This window comes from Aphelocoma coerulescens, chromosome 2 (genome assembly GCF_041296385.1).
Source record: "Aphelocoma coerulescens isolate FSJ_1873_10779 chromosome 2, UR_Acoe_1.0, whole genome shotgun sequence".
NCBI classification, from domain to species: Eukaryota; Metazoa; Chordata; class Aves; order Passeriformes; family Corvidae; genus Aphelocoma; species Aphelocoma coerulescens.
In genome coordinates this window covers 74,147,097-74,154,673 of record NC_091015.1, presented here as the reverse complement: position 1 = coordinate 74,154,673, position 7,577 = coordinate 74,147,097, and positions in this window count along the sequence as shown.

Here is a 7,577-nt window from a genome sequence, read left to right as displayed (position 1 = left end):
TAAAAACAGTTCCCTGTAGCATATTATTAGCTTTTGAGCCCAGATAAAGAGCTCATGGGTAATAATTAGAACAGGACAGTACTTACTACAACAAGAAACAGAAAACCGATATGAAAGGGTAAAAGGTGGGGGTTTAAAACCTTTGTCTTGGGAAGCTTTAGCTGATTATCCTGTTTGCTATCTGAAAAGTGTCTTAAATTAGGCTTCTGTCCAACCTTCAATGCATCTTTGTGCAGCTTGAAGGAACACTTGGAGTGTAGCAGTATCATTTACAATAATAAAGAACCACTAAGCCTGGCACTTCAGAAACTCAGATCCCCCTCCCTCCCTCTCGAGCAGTTCTCCATCTTGAGTAACAGCCCTCTAAGTGTTATTTGTAATGCGAGTCAAGGCATTCCTACATACACCTGGATTTCAATCTTTGCACCTTCTACTTCAGTTTTCAAGGGAAAGCACTAATGTATAAAGATGCCCTCTGACAGATTTAGGGCATGACTCTCCTACATCTCTTGAATCAAGCAGAATAATATCTGTTATGGTGTTGTTCTCAAGAATATGAATGTCAGTATCAGCACCAAGCAGCCTGAAGGAAAGCAGAGACCTGGGAATATAGGAAGACATCTAAGCAAAAGCAAGTATATGGGTTAAATGTTATTTACAAAGGAAAGAGCTCAGACAGTCATTGCTATAAAGCCACCATTTGAGGAAGTAGGTCCAAGCTTTCTTGGTTCCCCCTAAGTTTTTCTTCAATTTTGGAAATGCGTCTGCATATACATGCTGACCTTTTAAATCTCCTTGAAAAGGGGAAATTTTGGGTTCAATGATGAGTCATTATGTGCCTTTTTGGTAAAAAAAACCAAACCAAACCAACCTCCCACAAAACTTTAAGGTAAATAAAGAAGCAGGTTACCCAGCACTGAGCACAGAGGGCTCACAATTCAGAATGAGACAAGAGTAACACAAAGTACAGCCAGAAGAGAGTCAGTGATCAAAGTACACCTCCTTTGCCTGTATGTTTATGTATTTGTTGCAAAACATACGGCTCAATTCTTCTCTTGTGCCTATATAGGCATGAGAAGTCTCCATAGTAAACAGAACAATACCAGAGAAAGCAAGGAAACAAACTGGGCTATTTATACTTGCTCTGTTACCAATATACTCCTTCAACAGCTTGCCCAGATTAGACCTAATTGTGTATTTATACTCTCTGGGAGAGTAGTTCAGAATAATTTTGTCTCTTTTCAGAAGATGCTTTTATAATGCAATCTGTATTAGTAACTGGATTCTATACATCCTATTACATGCCTAACTTAATATTAATTACTTTGACCTCTGCTTGACTACTGTGTAAAGGGACGGGGCTTTTTCCAGGAACATAATCCTTTTAATTTTTCAGGAGAAAATAATTTTGGTTAATTTTATTTCTCTCCAGTTATTGTAACATTTGTCTTGTTCCCAGGGTCCTTTTATTAGAGGAAATGATCCTTCTGTGTGAGCTTTTTTCCCTTAAAATCTCCCCTCAGACTTTTTCTCTACCAACAGACAGAGTAGAGACTCTGGCACACTGAAAAATAACAAAAACTCAGGCTCCTGCAAGTATCCTGCCAGTCTGTGGGCAGGTGCAGAACAGCATGGCTGCCTGCCTTTCCCCTGCAGGCAGGGGAAGGAGGTTGCTTGGTGCCTCTTTCTGCAGAGGGAGGATTTAACTGGTACCAGTGTTTAATGTGGAGCAGCACCCACGTTAAGTGTGACTGCAGATTTGGCAGAGGAGAACAGTTCACACTGTGCCAGAAGACCCACTCTCTGCTTCTTCTGCAGCAGGTCAGAGAGGCAGCCACCTTGCTGATACCCCAGGCCTTCCTGGCACTTCTATTCCCTTTTCCACCTTCCTTCTGCCTTGCCTAATTACAGTGTGACCTCTTCAGGGCAGTCTCTGCTGCCATGTGTCCAATGCAGTGGGGCTCTGATGTGGGTTAGGGCCCTGGGGCACTGAATGCAGTGGAAGTCATTAATAGGTCAAGAGAGAAATTTTGAAGTATGCAGTAAGGATGGAGAATGTGCAAAAACCCTGAAATTCCCAAATGTTTACTGACCTGAGCTCAGAGCAAAGTGTTCTTTGAAATCTTTGAAAGATCTTGACTTAATACTTTGATATTGCTTCTTTTTCCTGACTAGGACTGGTGGGTTTGGCAAGTCACTCTGCTTCCCTCTTCTCCTCCCTTCTCTTGTTATTCACTGACAAATCCTCTGAATGGTACAGGGGTTTGGCTTGCAGGGGAGAGTGTCATCTCCAGCGAAGGAACTGGGCTGTCCATCTCCAGCAAAGGAACTTCTTCACTGACATCCTCTGGAGGCTACCAGCCTACAGGATTACAGTGGAGCAGACACTTTATTTTACAGGAAAGCAAACGTATTGACAATATCGGTGATTCCCATATTGAACTCAACCATTAAAAAAACCCCTAAAATCAAAAGGACATCAAACAAAAACCCCTGTAGCTAAAACCTTTACAAATGATGGCATCAGGGCAGAGGCTTCTCTGACCTCACAGGAAGAGGGGACAGGGAAGGTGCTGCATTGCAATGAGTGTGTTATGTGCCACATAAGCAGGCACTCATCTGCTGGTACCCATGAGGGAACTAATGTTCCCTTATTTCCCCATCCCTCCACTGCCAGCTAATCTGTGCCTGCCCGTCTAATTTCCTGGCAACTGTTCTAATGTACAGGCTAATAATGTTTGCAGCAATCCTGGGAGACATCAGCGTGCAGGCTAGCTATGAGGTTGTAGGGTCCAAAGGAGGATTAATTAGGGGAATTGTGACATCTGGATAGGGGGAGCTTTTGAGAAGCCCTTCATCCAGGTGGTGTGAGCAGTTCAGATAAGCACCTAAATATTTCTGTGAAGAACTAGGATGCCATCCCTAATTGAAGTTCAACCGCTACTAAGTCCCCTTGATGATTTCTCCTCTTTTCTTCCTCAGAGTATCTTTTTTGTTGTTGTTTCCAACTATAACTTAATGAAAACACATTTGAAAGTAAAATTACGGATTTCTCAGGGACTCTGACCCTTAGGGGCAGTCATGGAGATACTGCAGAAGGAGCTGAGTACACAAGCTCCTGTTAATTAGAGCAGAGTGAATGATTCATAGGAAATAATTTATTCAATTAATTTAGCCTCTCTTTCTTTTGCAAATTATCTATGAAAAGTTTGCGGTTTTATTGCATTCAGCTGCTAGACAGCAAATTATTTCTCTGCATGTAGTTGACCCCTATGTGGCTTGAAACTTAAGGTCTGGCTTTTAGTTTTTTGGTGGACAGGGGTACTGGAGTTAGTGTTCTTCCTTGATTAAACAACTGACTTTTAGGATGTGCCCTGAAAAACTGATGTTCATTTTTACAAATGTAGAGGTGACCTTCCACGAATATTATTAACCATGGCACAGAAATATCTCTGCCAATGAACCCATTTACTAGAACAATGATCTGGAAAGTCTGTCCAGCACTTACCCTCCAGTGTCCGACATGGTGTGTCTTTGTGGAGCCTTCCCCTCTGGCAAGCTCAGGGAATTTTCACTCTTTCTCCTTCACCAGTCCTGCTCAGAGTCCTTTGCTTAAGCTTCTCTCCACGTGGAGGCAACCTCTCCAGAATATCAATGGTCTGATCAAAGCAGCCATGAAGCGCAGTTGTTAAAGTCAAAGTCATAAAATTCATTGCCAGTAATCTGATGCCTACTTACTGAAGTCCTTGTCAGCAAGGTGGGTATTTATTCACTGAAAAGCATTCATGATGCTTACCATAAAGATTACAGAATACTTCACAAGCAGGACAAAATCCTAAACAGTGCCTGTAATGACCCTCCACCACCAAGCAAACAGCCCTGCTCCATAACCTTGCAGCATTTCCCTTTGCCTGAGTTCCACACAAAGGATAAACTAAATTGGCACAGAGCTTGGGTGTGGGCAACTGAATTTACATATCTGTCTGTCCTGATTTAGGGTAGGGTCGTTGTCTCCAGCAGACTTCTGCTGCCCTGGGAAGAGGGATGTGCGGAGAGCCTGACCCATGGCAAGCAGGCTTTTCTTGAGATGCATCCCAGCATGGGGTTGTAACTCTGAGCTCAAGGTAACATGAGTTTCAGTAACAGCTTTTCACACTCCATCAGAAAGCATTTTTAAAGAGGGATAGTACTGCATGAAAATTAATGCATGGGAGCATTCTTGTAACAGGTGCATAATATTTCAGTAATAGGCTTTTGGGATGTTTATTCACTTGCCAAATTCATTTATCAGGTATTGGATCCAAAGGATTTCCCAGCAGGATATCTGCAGAGATTAGTGAGCTAGGCAAATGTGCTTTGAACAAATACATCCTTTCATCAGGCAGTCATTTGGATAATTCCAGCATCAACATGCTCTCTGCTGGAATGGGTCTGCTGGTAATTGCATTAACTACTTTTCCTGTGGTCTGACGTATGTGTGCCTTTAGATCCTACAAGGGCAGAGTTTGGCCTGCAACCTGTTAGTCAAGAGGTACCTGCCCATCTCTGCCTGCACAGATGAAGTTTTAGCCAGCCCAGTCTTGCCCAAAGTAGCCTTTCTTGCCTGGAAAGACCTGCTGCATCAAAAACACCCAAATAAATTTGCCAGCACAGGTTGACAATACTTTTTTGAAAAGTAATTGAGGAAAAATTGCCTCGAAGATGTACGAACACTGTATTTCAAAGTATTTTAGAATAAAGTATGCTTCATTTTCATTTTCTTGTTTTTTAGTAGGTCTTTCATTTTGTTTTTGAAGCTGAAAGTAAAATTAAACTTGCTTTTACCAGGAGAAATGTTTCATCTGATTTTACCCTTGAAACTTTAAATAGATTGTCATTTTGATGGAGGACAGGAATCAATACTGAAATAAGAGGAATTGCCATGGATTGAAAACTTCAGAAGTTCATCTCTGACAAGTCATTCAACAGATATATCGGAACCCATGTTTTATTATCAGATTAATGGAGAAATAGCAAAAGTTTTGTTAGTCTCGTTCCAGCAACTAAGTGGCCCATTTCTTTTCTTATCTGCTGTATCCTATAGTATTTCTGGTCTTAGACACTGCAGTAACTAATCATGGAAAAACTGATCAGCTTGGCTTATTAAATGGCCAATTACCTTTCAAGAAAGGATTTTTCTCTTTTTAGCTGCCTGGTGTAAGAAAATGAGTTTCTGTTTGAGACACCTGAAGTAAAGAACCATCATTCTTCCATTGATTTTTGAAAATGTGGGTCACCATATATAATGTACCAAGCTTAAATCCTGTAATGACTTAAATGTGGTTGTTCTGTGCCTTGAGCTGTAGAAGTACAAACAAAACTGAGGATTTAAGGGTTAGCATATGACTTTTCAACTCAGTGTGTGCTTTTTTGTCATCTTTTTTGAGCCTTTTAAATTGTAGAGTGTTGAAGGAACATTCAGTAAATTTATTTTTGAGTATTCCAGTGCTTCCCTGCCTTATGAAACCAAATCTTACCAAGCCTTCAGCGTGAAGAGAACCAGGGCCATGGAAACAACATAAAAGCAAGAAGGACTCTGAGAAACAGAAAAGGTGAACAAGGAGGGTGAAAGTGTTTGGAGATTTGGGAAGGCAGTCTACCATGCTTTTGGTTTTCTTCCTTTTTAGGTCTTTTTTTTTTGCTTTATTTACTTTCCCTTTTTTTTTTTTTCCAGATTATTTTTTGTTGTTATTTGTAAAGCATAATATTTTGCTATGAAAACAATGGTACTCTCCCAGCAACCTCTTTCCCTTGTTTGCATACCTTGGAGGTCACTAGCTGCTCACACATGCTATTGAGCGGAGGACAGACTCCTTCTTGTGCTCATTACAACAACACAAGAGCAGATGTCTCAGGCTGTAAGCCTCAAGTTGAGTTCTGCAGGCCCCAGGAATGGTGAGACGTGATACACATCTGTGTTTTGGGCTTGGCCTGCTCCAAGGATGCGTGTCAGCTGTGTGCTCCACGTCTGAGTTCAAGTCCACATTCCCCTGAAAGTTCTGCTCAGAGTTCCCGACCACAGGCATTGCATGCGCCCACCTCAGTGCATTAGAAATGGCGTGGGAGGGGGCTGACAGCCTCTCACACACATGATGATTGCATGATGATTGCCATGGTGATTGCACAAACAGGTAGGACATCAGCACCTCATCCTCCCCTGCCAGACAGCCTGCATAGGGCCACGATGTCTTCGCTCATCCCACCACAATTTGCCCCAGTGTCCCTGGGCCAGGCTGTCCTGGGGGACCAGGACATTGTGCCCCACGTGCCCAACCATGAGTGACTGGTAGGAGGCAGTAGAGGAGGATTCTGGCAGTTGTCACACTCTTCATCATGAGCAGGCTCCTCTGGATGTCTCTGGCATGGAAGCAAGAGCATGCAGGAGCCCTTCAGCAGTGAGGAAAGGAAAGCCAGAGCACACTGCTGCTTTCTGTCATGGAGAGGTTAAAAGCAACTTGCCAACTGACAAGCAGCAGCTGCAAGGAAATTTCCCCATCACCACCATCACCCCTTTTTTTTCCTTTTCTTTTTTTTTCATGACAGCAACATTTTAATCAGCTTGGGCTGAGCATGAAAGTCTGAGTGGGAGGTGGGAGGAATATCTGGGGAGGGGAGGAGGAGCAGAAGAATGGCTGGCTGCTGGCATATGTCTGAGCTGAGGGACGGTCTCTGCCTAGGAGGACAGTTAACCTACACAAAATGTTCTGGCTTCCTGCCTGTATCAGCCACATCATGCTGCTCCAGCCTTTTGTGCCAGATCCCCGAGATGGTGACTGTCACTCTGACAGAGGGAGAGAGAAGGAGAAAAGATAGAAAAGATAGAAAAGATAGAAAAGATAGAAAAGATAGAAAAGATAGAAAAGATAGAAAAGATGGAAAAGATGAGGGGGGGGGGGAGCAAAACAAACCCATAAAACCACCAAATCTAACACCACAACCCAGCAATAAGCTTGCTGTCAAGCCCAGGTAGAACAGCTGTATTTTTCAGAAATGAGCAGCAGTGGAAAAGTAGCAAGCCAGCTGTGTGCTTCTGCAGAATAAATCACGGTTGGACAGAAGGCCTCGGAGAGTAAAGTAAGCAAAGCTCCACAGAAAATGACTATGAACATATAGCATTTAATAGGGAACCTGAACTCAGAGTCTCGCTGCAAGCAAACCACAGCTCAGGATGGGATTCTTTTTTTCCTCTTAAATCCAGGTGGAAGAAACATAGTGATTTCTAGAAGGGAAAAATTCATTGTCAGAAATGCTCTGATAACACCTTTGTTTATACCCACAGACTTTCTTATAAGAGGGATATTATGATAGCCTATTGACCAAAACTACCCCTGGTCTTGGGTCAAATTCCCTGATTTCCTTAAGCCAGGGCTTCTGTCACCTCCTCCATTACAAACTTCTTAAAATCTTCTGTAGAAGGCTGTTATCTCCCACAGATAAGAAGCTGCCTTTCCAAATTATTCCAGAAAGCCAAGTGGTTGCTCTCCACCCCAACACTTTACGTGTGGGAGTTGACAGACCCATGTCATTACCCAGTCCAC